We start from the raw sequence: 22,473 nt of genomic DNA on the forward strand, positions 1-22,473 counted from the left end.
GTAAAGTATCAGAGGGGCAGGACCTAGCATTAGGTCACAGGTAAGAATGTCTCTTGGAGACAAATGCCTCCCTTTCAGAACACCAAGATCCTTTTGGGTATCAATAAGCAGTAAATGAGAAGGAAGCAAAGATCATTTAGCCTGGAGTAAACCAAGGACAGTTAAGAGCACTTGTAGAATCTCCAGGTTATCTACTGTCTATGCCTCCTTCAGAAAAAAAGGCTTTATCACCAAACCAAAGAAACAGAAGACAGCCGATCTATCAGTGGCAGACTTCAGCTGTTCCTACTAATCTACCTTTCTTACACAAGGTACCCAAGTAATCATTTATCCAGAGGGTTTCAGTTTTAGGCCCTCTCCATCTTAGAGGATGAATATCAGTTCATGATAGTCAATGAAAATGGGTGCATCAAGAACTCTAGAAAGTCTATACAAGCAAAGGGGCTTCTGCCAAAGTTTTGCCATTAAATATGGACAAGATGAAAACAGCAACATTCTGGAGGCAGAGGCAGGCAGATCTCTGAATTTCAGGTGAGCATGAAATTTCAGTTCACTGGTCTACACAGTGAGTTCCAGAACAGTCAGAGATACACAGTAAGACCCTGTCTCAAAACAAAATCAACCAACCAACCAACCAACCAACCAACCAACCAACCAACCAACCAACCAACCAAGCAGAAAACCAGACCATCTTGCTCAGCCTCCCTTGAGTACAAACAACAGGATCTGTAACAGCCATCTAATCAATAACACAAGCCAATCCTGACAAAGCCAGTCCATCTGCAGGGACAACAGAGTGGGAAGATGAGAGACTTGGACTTATTGTGACACTGTTGAGCACTAACCCAACCAACCCAAGAATTGCCCATATCCAGACTTTTACAGGACAACACAGACAGAAAGACATTCAGACAGATGAGCACATGTATGCATGCATACTCGTTCTCTCTCTTCTGCTTTTTCAATTACTTTCACAACTTATAGTCAACATTCCATAACTGATACAGAAAGAGACTATTATCTGACGTGTTGAGCAAGGAAGGGTTAAGTGCACAGACTCTACAATCTAAATTAACTACTTTGTAAGTGACTCTCCCACTGCCTTGCTATGTCTGACCTGCCAATTTCCTAACCTTTATTGAATCCACCCTTAAGGACAGTACTAACAGTGCTCACCTCACAGAAATGGTCAGTATTGTATGCATCAATCCAGACTTAAAATAGTGGCTGGATCAGAACCAGTTATGTCACCCAAGATAACTACAGGCCAATGACACACTACACATGTCCTACAGACCAAAAAGTGAACAATCACCCATAAAGCAGCCTTTTATCACTCATTTACAAATCAAAGCAGAGAAAACAAGGGGCTGGAACATGGATGCCTGTCCTCTTCCTACTTCAACACCAGTTGCTCTGTCCTTTGTAGGACCTCTGAAAGCAACCTGCTTCTTCCAGCTAAAGGCATGATATGGAGCTGGAGGTGGGTTGGTGGGCAAGAACAGTTGACTCTTCCAGAGGACCCAAGTTTGGTGGCCCACAACCATTTTCTAACACCAGATCCAGAGTTCCAGGTGATTAATACCTTCTTCTGACTTCTTGGGGCATCAGGCAGTAATGTGGTACATACACACGCATGCAGCCAAAACATTCATACAGATAACATTTTTAAAAGTGCAATAAAGCTGACTACATTGCACTCAAAAGAACAGACCCTACAGGGATTATAAGGACCTCCAAGAAAGCGCCTTACAGATGGTTTAGTCCAGTGCTTCACACAACTGTAGTCTGGAGACCAGGGAACACCAGAAAGAGCTAAGCTAGAAGGGCAAATCCTCTAAGCAATCGTAGAACTCCTTAACTTGTAACATAGACTATGAAATTATTACAATGACAGGCTAGAATCCATGTTTTCTCCACTAGACTTCTATATACCCTATCCAGCAATCAAAGATTATGGGTGCAAAGGCAGAACTGAAGCCTCCATTGATATTCCTCGGAGTCCCCAGTGTCAGTGACTTTTAATACTTTTCCAGAGGTAATAAGTCTCAAAATGGGGACAGTGTGCTCATCACCTGGGTATGGATCTATTTCCAATACACTGATTAAAAACAAAGATCTTCTCATAGTGAGGAGAGCTATGGGCTTCAGGGAGATGTGGAAGTGGGAGCAGGCTCGTGTGCAAGACTGCTGCTAACTCTGGAGATGGGAGAAAGGGCCACAAGCCAAAGACTGCAAGTAGTCAGAGCTCAAAAAAGGCAGGCAGACAAAAATCATCCCTAAGCTTCCAGTAGAAGAGAGCACAGCTAACAACTGAATCCAGCCAGTGGGGCTCACATTGGACTTGTAGGTAACAGGCATGTGATATGTCATGGCAAGGAAGTCATGGCAAGGCATTTCTGAGAAGCTCGCAGTGACACAGAAGTGACTGCTCATTTTTCTCTTACATTCTTTAATGCAACAAATTTCTCCCTCATGGGAAACACTACAATTGCATTTCCTTTTGATGAAGTCAGCTTTGCTATCGCAAGGTCCCTAAAGGTGGCACAGTGAGTCTGTTCTCAATTTTTTTTTCTAGTTGAAGAAGCAGAAACTAAAGCAAAGAATATAGAACTGTAGCTTTTTTCTACTACCCACAAGTTCAACTCTCCTCACCCTGCCATGCTTCTCTCAGTTCCACCAATTAATTCATTTAACCATCCCACATTTTACAAGAACTAATAATGCTTTTAATCCCAGCACTCATGATGTAGCTTGGTGGAGCTCTGGGTTCCAGGCCAGCCTGGTCTATGTAACAAAACAATCAAACAAGAGAAACTCCAATCAATCAATCAATCAATCAATCAATCAATGTGCCTCCTATGTGCCAACTAACAAAGAAATATAAAAACCTCTCTCTAAACTCTCCACTTGTCCACTCTATACCCAAACTTATACGTTAGCCAGTATAATTTTACTCCTTGTTTTACCTGAAGAAAAAAATTTACCTGCACTTGTCCCATACTGTGATATGATACTATAATAATGCTAAGTCCCTGCACAGCAAATGTCCTTGACTTAGGAAGGGTGAGGAGCAGGCAGAGCAGTGGCAGTACCCAGCCAATGCAGGCTAAGTGCAGACTACATTATGATTTTAAATCTTGATACATTTTTTTCTTCTGCTTTTTTTAAAAAAAAAATTGAGACAGGGTCTCATATAGCTCAGCCTAGTCTTGAATTTAATTTCTTTCCTCCCCCACCCCCTTTTTTTATAGCCTTGGCATGGCCTGGAACTTGCTATGTAGGTCAGACTGATCTCAAATTCATAAAGGTCCACCTGCCTCTTACAGGTATTAAGATTATAGGCATGTTGTCACCACACCAAGATGCTTTTTTCAAACATATATTAGCTTAAACTGATGAAGAAAGGAAAATTTTAATTTTCTTTTAATAGAAAAAGAGTAAAAATTATTTTCAAGCAACTCTCTCTCTCTGTCTCACACACACACACACACACACACACACACACACACACACACACACACACAAAACCCTTATATTTTTAGGCACCAGAAACCTTGTCAATAAATTACAAAATGTCTTAGTTTCTGGGCAGATTTAAGAAGACATTCATGCAGCCTGGCCTTTCACAAGTGCCTGTCACAGTCTAGAAGCAGGGTTCGGTGACTTGAAGTAGCAAACTACAGTGGCTGAACTGACTAGGAGCCATCTTCTCCTCATCTGAGGGAGGCAGAAGGAAGAATACTGTATGACTCTTCACTCCACAACAGCACTTCCCTGAGAGCTGACAGTGACCTGGGATAATCATGCTGCTTAGTGAACGAACGGACGCACGCCTCTGAGCAGCCTCGAGCACTGCAGCAGTTGGTCAGTGCGTCAATCCAATTGATGGATCGACTCTGAGCAAGCCTTTCAGACTTGCACCCTAGCTTTCAGCCCTGCACTCTTCTGTCCATATTCACAGTATCTACTCCGGCACCCCTGGATGGGCACACTGAAATATAGCTGATGGGGAGAATGCAAGCAATACACATTAGAGCCTTGAAGCAAGCTAGCGGAGCTGACCATTCCACCATTTGTCAAAAGCTAATGCTTGGGGAAATGTGGGGAAAGTATTTGTTTTTTGCTAGCAATAAGAAATTTATTCTCTCTTAATTATACCTTCTATATCTAGGGCAGAAACATCTGTGAATCTCACTATGTGCTCCTGCTACATGAGTGCAACATGGTCTCCCTCACACTACCCTTTATGGCCATGGCAACTTTTTTTTTTTTTTTTCCGGAGCTGGGAACCGAACCCAGGGCCTTGCAGCGCTCTACCACTGAGCTAAATCCCCAAACCCGCCATGGCAACTTTTTATCCCAGCTACTTTCTTTCCAGAGGGCTTTAAAGTGTTGGCAGGACAGTATATGCCTTAGTCTTTTCTTAGAGCAAGATACTACTCTCCTGAGGTTTCTCTATCAAAGTCCTTATCTGGGAACACAGCTTGGTTTGTCTTGGAGGATGGCACTCGTGCCAGCCCTAGAACCATACCCTGAGGGCTGGAGAGATGTCTCAGCAGTTAAGAGCTCGAACTGGTTGTCCAGAGGTCCTGAATTCAATTTCCAGCAACACATGGTGGTTCACAACCACTGTAATGGGATCTGACTGTGACAGTGTATTCACATTATAAATTAAATAAATCTTAGAAAGAAAATGAAAGGAAAAGAGAAGAAAAGAAAAGAAAAGAGAAGAAAAGGAAAGAAAAGAAGAGAGCAGTAGCAGTAGAAGCAGCATACCCTGACTGTCTTCACAGCCCGGAGTTTTTTCTTCCCAGGCTCATTGGTTTATCGCTCCAACAGGTGCACAGATGTACTAGAAGTACTCATGTCCCACAGCTGTTCTGCAAGTGTCAACTGCAAAGCCTGAATTCATTAAATTTGCACCTCAAAAGTTGTTCAGTACAAGAAGTCAGCTAGCAGTAATGTTAGCAGCGCACACTGGTTAAAGCCTACTTTTGTACTTAGCACAAAGTTTCCGGGTTCGACTGACATGTTAGACTAAACATGGTTGGTCTAATTTGACTGTTACCTAGGTCCAAATCAGCATAGATCTAGTGAACAAAAGACTGAGGGCCAAAAGCCATCATCTTATAAAATGGGGATACTTGGTTTTACTTTCCTCATAAAGTTGTGTAAAATCACTGTAAAAGAATCTTACAAACTACAAAAAATATAGTTATAATTTATAAAAAACATGAAATATCTTTGTATATGTATTATATTCTTAGCACCTACTAATGTCAAAACTGGGGTACAGTAAATATCTAATAGTCTATTAAATTAAGGCAGATTAAGTCATTTACTTATTACCATATTTTTTCCACTTAGACCAAGGCTTAAAGAAAAAGCAGACTGTGGGGCCTGTTGCTTTCCTTACAGTCTTTTATAAGTGAGTGAGGCAGCTGTCTGCATCTCTGCATCCCCTTTCGAAGGCTGAAGAGTCTACTCCTGCAGGCCTCACTGCACACCCCTGGCTCCTTTACTCTCACTGAACTCCTGTCTCAGGTCTTCTGTAGTTGAGCAATACTTTTTTTAAAAGTCTCTTGAAGCATTTTGCATTTGAAGATGTTTAAACGGAGACTGAAATACATAGGAACACATAACAAATGAAAGAATTAGCAGGAGTCCAAAAACACTGACCACGTGAGAAGGGCTTACTGAGCCAGCCTGACCACCTGGGCTACATCCATCATGGTGGCTCACATGTAAGCCTGAACTAAGAGCAGAAGTATTTCAAGTTTGGCCAGATGACTTAGAAAGCAAGACACACTGTCTGAAAAGACCAAAAAGAAAAAAGAAAGGAAAAAGAAAGAAAAAAATAGGGGTTGGGGATTTAGCTCAGTGGTAGAGCGCTTGCCTAGCAAACGCAAGGCCCTGGGTTCGGTCCCCAGCTCCGAAAAAAAGAAAAAAAGAAAAAAAAAAAAAAGAAAGAAACAAAGAAAGAAAGAAAAAAATAGCCATATACATCACAAAGTTCCCAAAGATAGAAATAATCTCTCAAAAAAACTGTCCATTCTTACTCCCATAAGACCTCCCATCAAAAAGTAGGTCCACATGAAGGAGAGAGCAGATGACTCCTACAGGCTGTCCTCAATCCCACATGTGTACCACAGCACACATTCCCCCGATACACATATAAACACATGTAAATTATTTCAAAGGGGGAAAAAGTGGTTCTGGGTAAAGTGGCACATGCCTATATGCCCAACATGAAAGGGCAGGCTACTCAAGGCCACTAGGATATAAAACCAAAAAAGTTGTGCTACTGGGAACACCTTTCAAGCTACATTACAAAACTGCCACAGTACCTCTGGCTAAGGGAGTGGCAGTTGTGGGGTATAGCTGGCTCCAGAAATAACATAAAATATGGGATCAATATTCAAGTGTTGAGAGTACAGCTACTCTGGGCAGCATCTCCTAATTGTGTTCCTGGCCTCCACTCTGGTCCAAGAGGAGGGCAAGTGTTCTTATTTTCTGTGTCCATGGGTATGGCCTACCTTCAGTTTACAGTGAGGTCAGAATTTTTTCAGTCAAGTTTGAAGGCTTTTTTTCCTTCATCTTTCCAAATTTTCTATGCTTCACCTGCCGGGATAGCAGAACTAGCTACAACCTTGATCAGATCAGAATATATTTATAATACACACAACTTAGGCAATAGATTTTACCATGCAGCAAACAAAAGGGGTAAAAAGACCACACTGATGCGTCTTTGTTTCTCTCTCTCTCTCTCTCTCTCTCTCTCTCTCTCTCTCTCTCTCTCTCTCTCTCTGTATAGCCTTGGCTGTCCTGGAACTTGCTCTGTAGACCAAGCTGGTCTGCTCAGCATCTCTCTGACTTTGAAAAACTGGTGTGTCTGTCTGTCTTTAAGTCAGTAACATGGGGATAAATATCCAGCTGAGAAATGTGAAGAGGGCCTTATATAAGGATACTGGTTAAGGGAGAAAACGAAATGCCCTGAACATGTTATTACAAAGAAGGCCAAAAGCTTTACTTAGAGAGAAAAGAAAGGGGAGTGGTGAGGGAGGGAGAGAGGAAGGGAGGGAGGTGGAGGGGGGCGTGAGCGAGCATATAGGACACTCCTAGGATACTCTATAAAAGCAACAAAAACTTTAACAGTAGCACTTCTAGCCATTTTCTGTTACTTCTCTACTTCAGCAGCGGGAGACCAGGTTAGACAGGAGGGTACTTGCTAAACGTTCCCAGCACAGCATCTCTCCGTATGCTCAGTCATCTTGCTTTAGTGAACACTACAGAAGATGATGAACGTGACATAAGGCGGGGTAGCAGTAAAGGAGCCTAACAAGTCAAGTTATCCATAAGGGAAAAGCTCCTAACTACCACACAGAGCTGCACGTCAACTGTCTATAGCAGGCATAGGTACTGGCCGCTTGCTGTGGGTTCTAAATGCTCTGCAATTCCCTAACTCCAGTTCTCTGCAGTTTTAGTCTTCGGAATCAGCAATAATAATTTAAGAAGGCAAACAGAGCAATCTAATGCAATTTCACAAACAAAATTCATCCACTTGGAACAATTTAAGTTAAAACCCATTCCCCATTTCTTCTAGGTATTAAAACATTACTCACAAGGCTTGCTTTAATAGTGTTTCTCCTGCACAGAGTACACCCATATTCTTATGCTAATTCACTGTCAGAACCGTGGCTATTACATGTCAGTAACGGGCTGCATGCACTGTGATGGTTCTGTGGGCTGTCCAGCTGCTTGTTTCTTAATCCCTTTGTATTTTATCTTACAGGTGTATAGACTTTGTTAAAATAATTTTAACCAGAGGGTTTCTTTTTCAGTCCAAGAAGAAAATCACACAAATTTCCTGCAAATGTTTTCTCTCAGGAAATTGTTTCCATGTTAAGAAAAGGGATTTATGTTAAGAGGTTAGAAAGGAGGGGTTCTGAGCGCTGATAGGGGACTAGGCTTAAGGAAGTAAATAAGTATTTTTCCTCTGCAAACCTGAGAAAAGGCTGAACCCAGCAGGAGCAGAAACCTGCAGCAGCCCAGTGATGGGGAGAGGGCAACATCTTCAGAAGTGTAGAAGTGCATCTTTACAGAGCTTAAAATCTTGACTTCTAAGCTGCATATTTTTATTTTACTGGTTGTCAAACAGTATACTGGCTAGATAAAATGAATGGTTACATTTTGTGCTTTGTGAAACTAACAGGCCATCCTTTGGCTAAAATCACTAACTATGGAAGTGACTCTTTATAGCACTGCTTCTCTCTAGGGCTCAGACCATCTGTGAGCTCAGTACATACACAGGAAACCAAAAATGAAACTGCTTATCTGTGAGGCACCCAAATAAAAATCTCTATGATTTGACATAGTATCTGCCATAATCAGACACATCTAATAGATTTCTAACCAGTGAAGATACTACTAAAACACAATTCTCCAAAGATGGGCCCAACCTTTTGCACTAAGAACCTTTATTTTTCACTGACTCTCTGTGCACTTATATTGCATTTAACTCACCATTTCTTGCTCAGGCCTCTGTCTGTCTCCCCAACACTCTCATCTATGTAAACTTTCAATTGAATAACTAAGACTTCATAGGTCAAGGTCCTGCCAGGCAAAGCTGTCCTATCCGGCAGAAAGGAATTTGCTTATGCTTAGGGCTTTGGAAATGCATAAAGCTACCAGGATTCTAATCATGGAGGATCATTCTAAGGCCTCATCTCCTAAAAGACCCAACCTTAAATAACTTATATGCATTACGTTTCTATCATCCTTATACTGCACAGTTGGAATTAAATTTCAACACTGAAATATTGGGGGACAACCAACCATATGGAAATGGTAGCATATTTAAGTTACTTTCAGTGAAATTGCCCACAGATCATGGTTCCCACACCCTAAGGTGAACCACTGTCCTAGCCAGGCATTAGAAAAGGTCACGCTCTATACATTTCAGGTCACTCTGACTACCACGGGCATTCTTACTCCTGGTGACTTGTACTGCAAGGCAAAGCTGCTTGGTCCAGATCTTTAAGAGCACTTTGGTAACAGGTGTGTGACCAAACCACCAACACTGAGTTCTCTGAAATGACACCTCATTTTCTCAAAGGATGATTTGGTCACTTGTAGCTGCGCTGCCTGAAGTAAAAGGTGAGTTACAAACGCAGACTATGGATACAACACTGGGAGACTGCCAGCTCCTAGGGTAATGATTACAGGTTCAGTCCATTATACTTCATCCTGATTTAGTGTCTCCCAGGAGGAATTGAGAAGTCAAGGTACTTTAACAAGTAAAGAAAATGGAAACTTCCAAGTAATGTGACAAGGTTAGAAATGTTTCTCTCCTACCTCCATTTATTTTGTTTCTTTCATTTGTATGTATGATAGATACGTTTGTTTGGACACACATGCATGTACTGGGCCAAAGGTCAACATCCAGTGTCTTTTTCTCCATCTATTTCTTTTGGGGGTGGGATGGACATCTGGTCCTCGGAGAGTGGAGGTACAGATACTTGTGAGCAGCCTTGTGGGAATCCTCTAGAAGAACAGACGGTACTTTAACCCACTGAGCCGTCTCTCCAGGCCTTCTCCAACTTTTCTTTTTTAAAAAATAAGGTCTCTTGCTGAATCTGGAGCATACTAATTCTGCTAGACTGGTTGGCCAGCAAGTGTCTGACATCAGTCTGTTTCTGCCTCCCCAGCATTGGGATTACAGGCACACTCGGCTACACCTCGCTTTTTTATGTGGGTGCTGAACATCCAAAGTCAAGTCTCCGTGCTATGTTGCATAGCAAGCATTTTACTGAGTTGCCCTATTTGTTTTGTTTTTTAAACTGGCCTCACTTGTAGCCCAGGCTGGCCTGGAACAAATCAGTTCAGGCTAGCCTGGCATCTACTATGTCTTCTGCTTCAGTCTGAGTACTGGGATTATAAATGTATGCCTCCATGCCTGGCTCTCGTGTTTAGCATTTTAGCGTCTACTCACTGTTGAGACAACTCTCATTCATCCACAACCTAAAAGGGTAGTTCTTGTACTATTTTTCAGGATAAGAAGTAGGTGAAGAGGCTATAAGATACCATTTTCCAAAAAAAAAAAAAAAATCAATTCCTAGAAGAATGTTTGGAAGAAGGCTGATCAGAGATCTCTAATGTTCTATAATTACTCACTGCCTAACAAATTCTTCTGGTGTCTTCAAAAACTGTTAGTAAACCCCAGGGCCTTTGTGCTCCCTCCTTCTGGCCCTTGGCGGCAGAATCAATGCTACAATAAGATGGTGCCATTGTATGGGTTTTCTTTTAGAAATGGGATTTAAAGACAAAAAACAAGTAGAGGATGAAAATAGTTAAACTGTCAAAACTAAAAATATACCAATGAACAAAGAGATCCAAATTCAAGGAGCCGAGGGCCAGCCACACTTGGTACTTACTGGTGAGGAAGTACCACAGCGTGTGTGTCTGGACAGTTTTCTAGAGCTAATCTAGAAAGGCTTGAATGTGATCTTTGGAATTGAATTCTAAGATCTTATCCATAATCACCTTAATAGTTCCCTCCCCTTTTTCCTAAGAGGTGGGATAATATAGGTCTGGAAGGATAGTAAAGCAACTTTACAAAGATACCTACCAACAATCATAGAACGGGACAGAGGAAGAAAGGAGAGAGGAAAGAAGGGAAAAAAAACAAGCCATGCCTGCTAATGCAGCATGTTCTTCAATTACGGGCTCTTAGGCGACCTAGACTAAGGTGTCACAGTGAGGGAAGGAGCACAAAGCTCCTGAAGAGGGTGTGGCGCACAGGCTAACTGCTGAAGACTCTGCTTCTGCCCAAGAGATAAGGGGGAGAGGAAGGCAGTGACAGTGAGAAAGCCAGGAGAAGAGGCTGGACAGATTAAAAGCATATTCTTGGTAGATGACAAGCTTCTGAGGGTACAGTGGAAGAGCCTGGGATCGCAGGAGGCTGTGTATCTTGATGTATGTCGAGTTCTCCTGCCAATTAATGTTCTAGCTACTTAAGTCACTCCAACAGCAGTGGGTCTGGGTGCAGTAGGACTCTAGGCCTGATGCCCTTCCCAACACCCTTCCCAATTCAGGTGAGCTTCTTGCTGTCTTACATAAACTCACAGCATCCGGGGACCATGGCATCACAGCATTTACACAGGTGCTGACCTAAACTAAGCTACAATGTCACTGAGTTGAAAAAAATTAGGAAACCATCCATTAGAAACTCCTGAACTGGAATTTTCCGCACTTAACTAAGAAGCATCTTAGAACTAATTAACAGAGACAAGATATAAATCCTTGTCCCCTTACCAACTGTTCCTCCTTTAGTACTCTGTCGTAAGGAATGGTGCTGCATACAACATCACCTCACTGCACTCTCATTTGAGTCAACTGTGCTGCATATCCATATCCTCCTGTTCCCTAATCTGCCAAGCTCCAACCCTCCTGAGAGCCTATGGTGCCAATCATTCCCTCTACGGAAAGTGTCTCAGATCCCAAGGCTGACTCTTCCCATCATTCTCCTCTCAGATTCTCAGAAAACCTTTGCCTGGACCCAATCTAAGGCAACCATACGTCAGTCTTTATCACACGGCTTCAATTCACTTACTTGAGCTGATTTATTACTGGTACATAATGGATGCTGATTAAATGCTGGGTGGATAAACTGAGTATTTGGTGCTACTGAACACATACCTAGGTTTCAGCAAGATCACCTCAGAGGTGGGAAAAACCAGCTCAGCAGTTAAAAGCAAATCTTTTGCATATATGAGAACTGAAGTTTAGATCCCAACACTCACATAACAAACTGAGTAAGCCCCACAAATGCCTATGTCCCCAGTGCCAAGGAAGATGGAAACAAGAGGATCAATGGAACTGGCTGGCTTCCAACCTAACCAAAACATAAGCCCCAGGTTCAAGAAGAGACCCTGGCTCAGAAAACAGGCAGAGTGATGAGCACTCTACATCTAACATCTACAGACACCTCCACACATACCCCACACACACATCTTAAAAACCAACCAACAAAGAGGAAAAAAAAAAATCCTGCTGGGCATGGAGAATGGATTGATGCAGTCAAATACAATACAAAGAAACCAGTGAAGAAGTCATTCTGATAGAAAGATGAAGGTTTGAGCCAAGAGGGTGACTAGAGGCATGAGATATAAAGCTATGAGTTATGTAGGAAACATTAATCCATAGAACGTAATGTCTGGATGAGAGAGGAGTTTAAGTCTCCAGGCTTCTGAATGGTGGGGTAGGAAACCATGGTACACTAGCAACTGCAGTCAAGCTGGACTGCAGATCTCGAGCTTGAGCTCAGGGTGTTAAGAGGTCAAGCTCTTTCACAGGAAATGCTCTCAACATGGCAGCCTGCTGCCTCTGTCATCAGCAATATTGGACTCAACTGCTCCCCAAAAGACAGACAATAAACAAGAAGAAAGCCTGCACAGGAGCAGACTTATAGCAAGGCCCTGACAAACTACACTTCAAAGCCAAGAGCAAGAACAAGGAGTTAAGATTAATGCTGGATGGAGGGCAACTAAACGTATGTATAACAGGTATTAATAAAACGTGAATTCCAAACAGCACTTTGCTGCCAGGAAGTGGGAGCAAGGAATCAGGTGAGCTGAGGTCAATGTATCTGCATGGCATATTAATATTTTTAAGACAAGTTCTCATTATATAACCCAGGCTACCTTCAAAATCACGATTCTCTTGCCTTAGTCTGCCAAGGGCTAGGATTATATCCATATGCCCCCAAGTCTCACCTTCAATGTGCTTTTTAGGAATAAAGGCAAACTTATGCATCCAGGCCTGCTTTCTAAAATGGGAGGTGCCAAGTTTCCCAGTGACAAAGAGATTTCAAATTTTGAGGGGCCACCTCTTCAGAGTATTAGTGTATTTTTATTTCTTCACCTGGAATCTCTACTGAATTCAACAAAGGGAATCACCTAGCAATTATCGCTTTCTTAATTATTACCTGCTAAAGCATTCTAAGGTAGTTTTATACAAGCTGAGTAACTTTTACTCATAACAGGGGCCTTACATATGAACCAAAATTTCAGAATTTTCAGTCTAAAAAAGCCCAGATGCCTCCACAGATTCAGTCACAATGGGCCATGCCTGAGACCTATTGAAAAAATAGCGTTTAAGAGAAAGCATTTCCTTCTACTAGCATTTATTTCCCTTTGCCCTTTTGACAAAACATTTCAAGAGAGATTTAGTGCCAGTGGAGTGGTGGGTTCCACTTCTATCTAAGGGATCTTTATCTTTTGAGATTCAAGTTGAACTAGAAATTCGTGCATCTGCACAAACTATGAGGCAGTTCTTAAATTCTCCTTATTCATTTCTTAGCAGTATGTGCCAATATTTTCTAATTAAGCATCAGATCCTAAATGTAACAGCCCAAACCTGTAACTCTACCAAACCTGGCTTACTTCAAGAATCAGAAGTAACGTGACCCTACGCCATCACTGTATCAGGCGCAGTCTTCTCTTGCATTTCCCACATCTCCATTTCCTGTGATTGGAATTATGTCAGGCCCTCGGAGAGAACGTGCATCCACAGCATCGACTCCCCTTCAAAGCTCGCCTGACTGAACAGTAACGCATGCACTTTGTCTAGTTTCAATTCTGTGTGCAAAGGCTCCAAGCTGCAGTCTAGGAGCGCTGGGAAATGGTTGCTACTATGCAAAACAGAGAGGGGTGTTTTGGCCCGTAATATCATTGATTCACCTCAGTTCTCACAGTTAAATGCAATTGTAGTTCCCTAATAGTATACTGTGAGCTATCTTGAGAAGTTATAAAAAGAAACCCCAAAGAGCCAGTTTTGTTCACTTTTTTTGTTCACTCTAGCTTCAAGCTTGCTATGTAACCAAGCATGGCCTTGAACTCCTGATCCGTCTTCTCAAGGGCAGAGTATGTGACTCCAAGCTCAGCTGAAAAACAATTACTTGCCCTTCCTACTCCCCTCTTCCAGTTTTAATTTATGAAATAATTAGAATAACAAGTTATTTTGCTCTACAGATCTTATGATTTCCTATTTCACTTTTGAGTAAAATTTCCTATTTTACTATTTTGGTGCTGGTAAGATGGCTCAGTGGGATAAAGCCAAGCCTGATGACCTGGGTTTAATCCCTGGGACCCATGTGGTTTAAAACCAAAACCAAAACCAAAAAACTTCTGAAAGTTGTCCACTGAAATTCCCAGGAGTGGCATAGCACCCCCACTCTTGAAGACTTCTAATTTTTAAAGTTTACTATTTTTACATTTGTTTGGAAAGCTAAGTAAAAAATCAGTCCTTATTTTAAAATTCTATACTAAAGCCTACTGCTGACTGTAACAGGTGTTTTGGGCTGAACTGCTTACATATCAAGTTCTTTCTTCTGTCCACATCATATCAACTGTAAATGTCCTCCTCCTTTCCATCAGTGATGTCTTCCCATCCGCACCACTTGCTGGCTAAGCGAGAACTTTAGCAGCTAACATTAGCAGCTATACCCTGAACTCCTTCACTAACCTTTAGCTGCCCTATCTGCTTAGTATAAAACTGACCCACTATAAATCCTAAAGCATTCCTCCAGTCCATCCTTTCCCATTTCCTTTTCTCCTTCATATTCAGACAACATCAACTACTATGCTCATTCGTTCCAACGCTTCTCCTCACTGTTCACTTCTTCCTTCCTCTCTCCTGAGCTTCTTCATGACACACAAACCAGGCCATATGGTTCCTGTGTTGAGAAAATCTCTCTAGTGGTTTGGAACTGTCCATAAACTGAAAGCCATTAGGATCACCTTAAAGCACCAATGCAACCTCTAAGAGTTCACAATTTCATTAACTGAGGAAAGGGAGGAACTAGGAAATGTCTGCCTTAATCTATACTTTTATGCCACACAATCTTAATTAGTTTGAGTCTAAAAACAGGGCCGGGGTGGGGTGAAGGGCACACCTTTAATCTTAGCACTGGAGAGGCAGAGGTAGGTAGATTCTGTGTGAGTTTGAGGCTCACCTGGTCTACTATCTACAGTGAGGTCTAGACAGTCAGGGCTATGTAGAAAGACCTTGTCTCAAAAACCAAAACAAACAAACAAACAAACAAACTCCATTCTGGACTAGGGATATATACAGCTAGGTGGGAAAGTACTTGTGTAGCATATATGAGTATGAATCCGTGGGTTTAATTCCCAGTACTACAAAAAAAAAAAAAACAAATCAAGCAAAACCAACTTCATTGCCAGGCAGGCTCTATTCATTCTTTGGTAGTTACTCTCAAAATTTGCTAACTCACAAGAATATTAATGATTTTTTGTTTGCTGGGGGGATAGAATTCTGGGTCTGGTACAAGCCAGGCAAGCAGGATCCTGATGCATATAGTCCCAGCCCTTCATGTTTTTACTTAATGTACAAGGTAGACTTCATCCCCTTCCTTTTGTTTGAAGAATAAACATGTTGACCAATGCTATTTCCTAAGGTTCAGATCAATACTCGTCTGAAAATCATACTCTGGTCCCTCCCAAATCTAAGTCTCCTTACATGAACAAAATAAAGAAGAAAACAGCTTATCCATATGCAAACTATTCTACCAAAGTGATTTGGAGATTCTTGGAATGAGCTCCTGAGAACACAAGGAACTACAGACTACTGAGTGAGCACTCTAATAGGAACATATCTTTACTGAAGACATATATGAAGACACATCATGAAGACACCACCAGTCCTCATGAAAAAATTCTCTTTATAACCACATTTATAGATAGCTTACTTTTAAGTTCCCTCAAGCACTCTAGCATTGTCGCTGGTTTTCTAGTAGGGATTCAGATTGCTGCTATGAGACACATGCCTAACTTTAGCACACACTGTAGTTAGTCACACCCCTCATGGTCAAGCAGTACCTAGGCCCACAGTTATTTGGCTTGGCATACAGCAGTCTGTGTATCTGTGACTTGTTTATCAGTATCTGTGTTATGGTCTTGCAGCATTTCCCAAAGTACTGCACTCTACTTCTTCTAAGCTTTACTTTTAAATCTGCTACAATGTACCTCCACCATCTTTTTAAAAAAGTCAACAAACAGGCTGCAGGAAAAGTATAGTTCTTCAACTTGTTATAACTGCTCTATAGATTAATACTATATTCAATAAAATTAAAAACTGAAAAATTCACCTAAAATTCCTTAGAATTTGGAAGGAAACACTGGTGAAAAGGCAGTTAACTCTTTCTCTAGATCTTTAACACTAATGATATTCTGTAGACTTAAAGAGACTCCATACAGTTTTAAGGGAAGAGGTAAATGAAATAATTACACCTGTTCTCCAGTAAGCTGCAGTTGTGGTGACAGATGAGAAGGCCTTGAGGCCTGCCCTTAGAGATCTAGTTATATACACAAGGAGGGAAGTAGGAGCGAAGACAAGCAAGTAGCTGAAAGAATGGGGGATGGAGAGAGTAAAAAGGAGACAGAGAGGAGAGGAAGCAGAAGCAGATGCCACTGTGACCTGTGTGTATAGTTACTGGAGTGTAGTTACTGGAGTTAAAAACAAGAGACACAAATTAAGTCAAAGCTCCAATGAGATCTGGCTGGCAGCAGCAGTCTTATCAGGCTTTGGAGGCCACTAATATTTTTTTAAGATTTATTTATTTATTATATGTATATATCAGAATGCTGTATCTGTCTTCAGACACACCAGAAGAGGGCATCAGATTCCATTACAGATGGCTATTAGCCACCATGTGATTGATGGGGACTGAACTCAGGACCTCTGGAAGAGCAGTCAGTGCTCTTAACCACTGAGCCATCTATCTAAACAAGAAGCCACTAATTTTAAACAGTAAAAATGTGAACTAAGAGATCATGGAGAACACGGCTTACTTCAGTCAACAAGAAAGCTGACTTTCTGACTGGATTCTGCTGTGCTAGTGTGCATTATCTTATTTCATGCTACAGTCTAATCGTGTTGTTTTTAAATTTACTATTTTATTCCACTTGCTTTTTGAAATAGAGTCACATGTAGCCTAAGCTAGCCTAGAACCTGTGTTCCAGACTCTGAGATCACAGGTGTCCACCACCATGCTAGGCTTAAAAGTAATGATTTTTAAAACATTTTAAAACTTGTAATTGAAAATCAAGTAAGGTGGCACATGCTCATAATCCCAGCAATCGTGAAGTTGAAGAAGACTGTTGAACTATTATAGAGAGCTATTTCAAAATAGTAACAAAGAGGTACATTTACAAATTGTGCTGGCTAATTTTAGGTCAACCTGACAGAAGTTAGCACCATTCTGGAAAAGGGAGCCTCACTTGGGAATATGCTCCCACCATATACTGGCCTATGAGCAAGCCTAGAGTATATTTTTTTAAATTTATGATTGACGCAGGAGGACACAGTTCACTGTGGGCGATCTTACCCCTAAACTAGTGATCCTGAATGCTATAAAATGGTAGGTGGAGCTAGCCGATAAGCATTCCTCCTGGGGCCTATTCATCAGCTCCTGCCTCCAGGTTCCTGTACTATTTGAGTTCTTTCTTGGCTTGACTTCCCTAGATGATGGACTATAATCTGTAAGATAAAATAAACCCTTTCCTCTCAAAATTGCTTATGGTTGTGGTGCTTTATCACAATAACAGAAACTAGCTAAGCTGGATGATGTGTAGCACCTGCCTTTACTCCCAGCACTCAGGAGGCAGAGGCAGAGGCAGAGGCAGAGGCAGGCAGAGCTCTGTGAGTTAAGGCCAGCTTGGTCTACAGATCCAGTTCTAGGGCAGCTAGAAGAGACCCTGTCTCAGAGGGATAAAAAAAGGAAGGAAGAGAGGGAGGGATGGAAGGAGTGAGGGGAGGAGGGAGGGAGGACAACTCTAAGACCATTAGAGTTAAGTAAATTAAAGTCCGGTCGGTTAGACATCACAAGGTAAATTATCCATTACTTGAACATGTGTTAAGAATCTGCACTCTAGGTAACCCAATCACAAAAGAACACACATGGTATGCACTCACTGATAAATGGGTATTTGCCCAAAAGCTCAGAATACCCAAGAAACAATTCACAGACCATATGAAGTTCAAGAAGAAGGAAGGCCAAAGTGTGGATGTTTCAGTCCTTATTAAAAGGGGGAACAAAATACTCACAGGAGAAAATACAGGAACAAAGAGTGGATCAGAGACTGCAGGAAAGGTAACCCAGAGACTGCCCCACCTAGAGATCCATCCCATAGGCAGCCACCAAATCCAGTCACTATTGCTGATGCCAAGAAGTGCTTGCTGACAGGAGCCTGATATGGATGTCTCCTGAGAGGTTCTGCCAGAGCCTCACTGATACAGATGAGGATGCTTGCAGCTAACCATGGGACTGAGCACAGGGACCCCCAATGGAGAAAGAACTGAAGGAGCTGAAGGAGTTTTCAACCTCATAGGAAGAACAACAATATCAACCAACCAGACCCCCCAGAGTTCCCAGGGACTACACCCCCAACCAAAAGGTACACATGGAGGGACCCATGGCTCCAGCAGCATATGTAGCAGAGGATGGTATTGTCTGGCATCAATAGGAGGAGAAGCCCTTGGTCTTGTGAAGGCTCTTGGTCCTGCGAAGGCTCATTTCCCCAATGTAGGGAAATGCCAGGGTGCTGAGGTGGGAGTGGGAACATCTTCATAGAAGCAGGGGAAGGGGGAGGGGGCAAAAGGGAGGAGAGAAGGGGGAAAAGAGATAACATTTGAGATCTAAGTACATAAAATATCCAATTAAAAAAAAAAAAACTTTACTCTAGCTGGGAAGTGGTGTTGCATGCCTTTAATTCCAGCTCTTGGGAGGCAGAGGCAGGTAGATCTCATAAGTTTGAGGCCAGCCTGGTCTACAGAGCAAGTTCCAGGACAGCTAGGGCTACACAGAGAAACCCTGTCTTGAAAAACAAAACAAAAATAAAAAACAAAGACTCTTTAATATAATCTTTAGAATACTAGCTGAAAATTTTAAACATATATTTATTTGTACATATGTGAATGAGAATGCCATCCCCCAAACCCCCACCTCCTCAAGTCCCTCCTCTGCACTCGTATATTTGAATGTTTGGAACTGTTTGGGAAGGATTGGATGTGGCTCTGTTGGAGGAGATATGTCACTGGGGGAGTGGGTTTTGAGGCCTGAGAAAGTTAGCTCTTTATCTCCTTGCCTTGTGGGTTTCGTCTCAACATGGAAGCTCTCAACTATTACTCCAGTGCCTTGCCTGCCTGCCTGCCTGCCTGCCTGCCTGCCTGCCTGCCTGCCTGCCTGCCTGCCTGCCTGCCGTCATGATGATCGGGACTAACCCTATTAAACTGTAAGCAGGACCCCAACAAACTTTCTTATATAAGCTGTCTTGGTCATGTTGTCTCTTCACAGCAACTGAAAACTAAGATGTATGTACATGGGTACCTGTGTGCCACAGGTCATAAGACAATTTGTGAGTTTTCTCTTTTTCTACCACTTGGCTTCCAACTCAGGTTGGAAGCTGCCTCTGAGTTTAAAAAAAAAAAACCAAAAAAAAAAAAAAAAAAAAAACCAAAGGAAAAAACTTTAGCCAAAACCCAGTTCTTTACATATATATTCTCATTCATATTCTCTCTCCCTATCCCTATCCCTATCCCTCTCCCTCTCCCTCTCCTCTCCCTCTCCCTCTCCCTCTCCCTCTCCCTCTCCTCTCCCTCTCCCTCTCTCTCTCTCTCTGTGTGTGTGCGTGTGTGTTTGCGCACGCGCACGCATGTGTTTGGGGTAGATCTTCTTCAAGAGGACGGCAAAAGTATACTTTGGAAAGGGTGCAATGGCAGAGCACAGAGAAACAGTACAGAGCAAAGAGGAAATACAACCAGATCATCTTCCACTGTGACTCCAAATCTTCACATTCCTAAGTGTCTCAAGAACACTACATATAAATCAATTGCAACATACGCATCTTAAGAAGCAAAAATCTCCACAGCACTTCCACGTCAAGTCATTGCAGAATCATGATGTTTTTACCAATGCACATAAACAGTTTGTAAGGTTGAACAGAAGTAAAGGGAACAACAGTGAAATGAGATACTCAGAGGAGCTGCACTAGAGAAGAGTAAAGCCCCTCACCCACTTCAGTTGTTTACACAGTTTTATTCATTTGTTTTTTAAGACAGGATCTTACTATGTAACCTTGGCATACCTGGAACTCACTAGGCAAGCCACAAACTCACAGGGATCTAACTACCTCTGCCAAAAAACAGAAACACGGTCAGTCAGTTGTCATAATCTATGAATGATTAAAATCCTTGCAGTTGGGAAGCTGAGGCAGAAGGATCAAGAATTCAAGGGCAGGCCCACCTCCCAAAAAAAAAACAGAAGGAAAGAAGGAAGGAAGGGAGGGAGAGAAGGAGGCAGGCAGGCAGGCAGGCAGGCAGGCAGGCAGGCAGGCAGGCAGGCATTAGCATGAAAGCCAACTAAGCAGACTTGTAAGTATAATAAAATGACAGTGTTTTCCCTTCCCATTTTATTGGGTAGCTGACAAGGATAATACAGATGTTCAAGTATATTGAAAACTTAAGTTTAAACCATAAAGCTAGCATTCTAGTCTTAAGGTGAGGTGTAAACTAAACATCTGTGGAAGAGAGAGGAAAGACACGGAAAGCTTCAGTTCAAGATTTAACATGGTCAACTGCTGGTACTGTCAACAGAATGAGATGTACAGCTCTGACGGAGCAGTGGTTTACATCAAACCTAAAGACAGAACTTTGGCTCAAATCTACTACAAAGAAGCACAAAGTCAAATGACTTTCTTTACATCATTCTCCTTAAATGAAGCATTTCACATTTCTATCCATTAAAGAATAAAATTAAAGTACTTCTCAAACAGTTGTGGTTATAAGTCCAGTTCTAAAACTTGGAAGTACTTTTAGTATCTCCCCCATGTAGGCCACAGGGATTGAGCTCAGACTTCTCAGCTTTGGCACCAAGCACCACTGCCTGCTTGTGCCCTGAAGTGCTACTTTTTTGTTGATGATGTTAGTCACTAAAAGTTGTAAAGAGAGGACTAGGAAAGACATTACCATATTTGTGTATCTGTTCCAATTAAAATATTCTGGATTTTATTTTAGGATCAAATCTGACAAGTAGTAGGCTAACATTCTGAGTGGCAATTTTAGTGTTTTCACTTAAATGCTGTTCACCATTCACCCTTTAGAAGAAGCTAACTGATTTAGGGACGCTGTATCATTGCATCATTTATAAAGTGCCTTTTTCTTTCTATAACATTGTCTACAGATTTAGACACATATTAGAGATTTAGCCTGATTATTGGTGACCTGGTTTAATGTAGTAGACTGAAATACATTTACATACATGGTCCCTTTCCACAAAGGGAAGTGGATAAACTTACCAGGTATACTGCTAGTTTTTGTATCAGCTTGGCAGACAGTAAAGTCATTTGGGAAGACAGAACCTCAATTAATAAAGTGCCCCCACCAGACTACAGACTATAGGCAAGCCTGTAGTACATTTTCTTCACTAGTTATTACTGGGAGAGCCAGACCTGCCAGAGGTGGTGCCACCACTGAACTTGTGGTTCTGAGTTATATAAGCAAATAGACTGACAAGCCAGTAAGCAGTGTTCCACTGTGGCCCTGCATAAGTTCCAACCGCCAGCCATGTTCTTGCCTTCAGTTCCTGTCCTGACTTCCCAGTATGATGGACTACAAGGGGAAGGATGAAATAGTCCTTTTCTCCCCAAGTTGCTTTTAGTCATGGTATTTTTTTCACAGCAATAAGAACCCTAAGACATGAGGTTAATGAGGATTTGAAGAAGAAAGCATACAGATTCTGAAAGCTAAAGCCTGGAATAAGACAAAAATGACTCACTGGGCTCAAAGGAAGCAGAGAACAAAGTGTAATAGAGGAGCAACAGGAAGACAAATGAACTGCGGCACAGACCTTAGAAAAGGGTGTGTGGCCCGGTTCCATAGTGTAGCGGTTATCATGTCTGCTTTACACGCAGAAAAGGGTGTGTGTGAGTTGGGGCTGGAAAATGGGAATGCTAGCTCCAAGTCTGAGAGAGGAAGTAAAAACTTCCTAACTCAACATGACTTAATTAGGAGAAGCATCCTCTCCAAAGGAGCATGGAGTACACTGATAACAAGTGGAAAGATGTCCAGGTCTTCACAGAGAATGCTTTGTCCATGCTGTAACAGACATTCCCAAAGAATCACTCTTTAGCATCTTTTTCTCCTGCGTGAAAACTCATGGTCAGACATTTAAAATAATTTAACAAGAAAGGAAGGAAATAAAGGTGTTTGAGTTTAAAAAACAAAACAAAAAGAACCTTAAAAGCCTCAAAAATAACCTACTAATGGATGATGCTCCCCTAAATAAGTCTAGGAACACGGAAGGGATGAGAACAGCAGAGTGTCAGCAGTGTAGTGAGCGGTCATGATGAGCGGCCGAGAGTAAGAACTAAAGAGCAGATCTAGAGAATACTCCAT

The 22,473-nt window shown here is 41.9% G+C and overlaps 1 protein-coding gene across 3 annotated transcripts in view; it reads right to left on the reverse strand.

Annotated features, from left to right (window-relative positions):
- The window catches only part of Tcf20 (transcription factor 20), a 99,922-nt gene that overhangs the window by 19,665 nt on the left and 57,784 nt on the right, over positions 1-22,473 (reverse strand). The window lies entirely within an intron of this gene.

Source organism: Rattus rattus, chromosome 1, assembly GCF_011064425.1.
Source record: "Rattus rattus isolate New Zealand chromosome 1, Rrattus_CSIRO_v1, whole genome shotgun sequence".
Classification (NCBI taxonomy): Eukaryota; Metazoa; Chordata; class Mammalia; order Rodentia; family Muridae; genus Rattus; species Rattus rattus.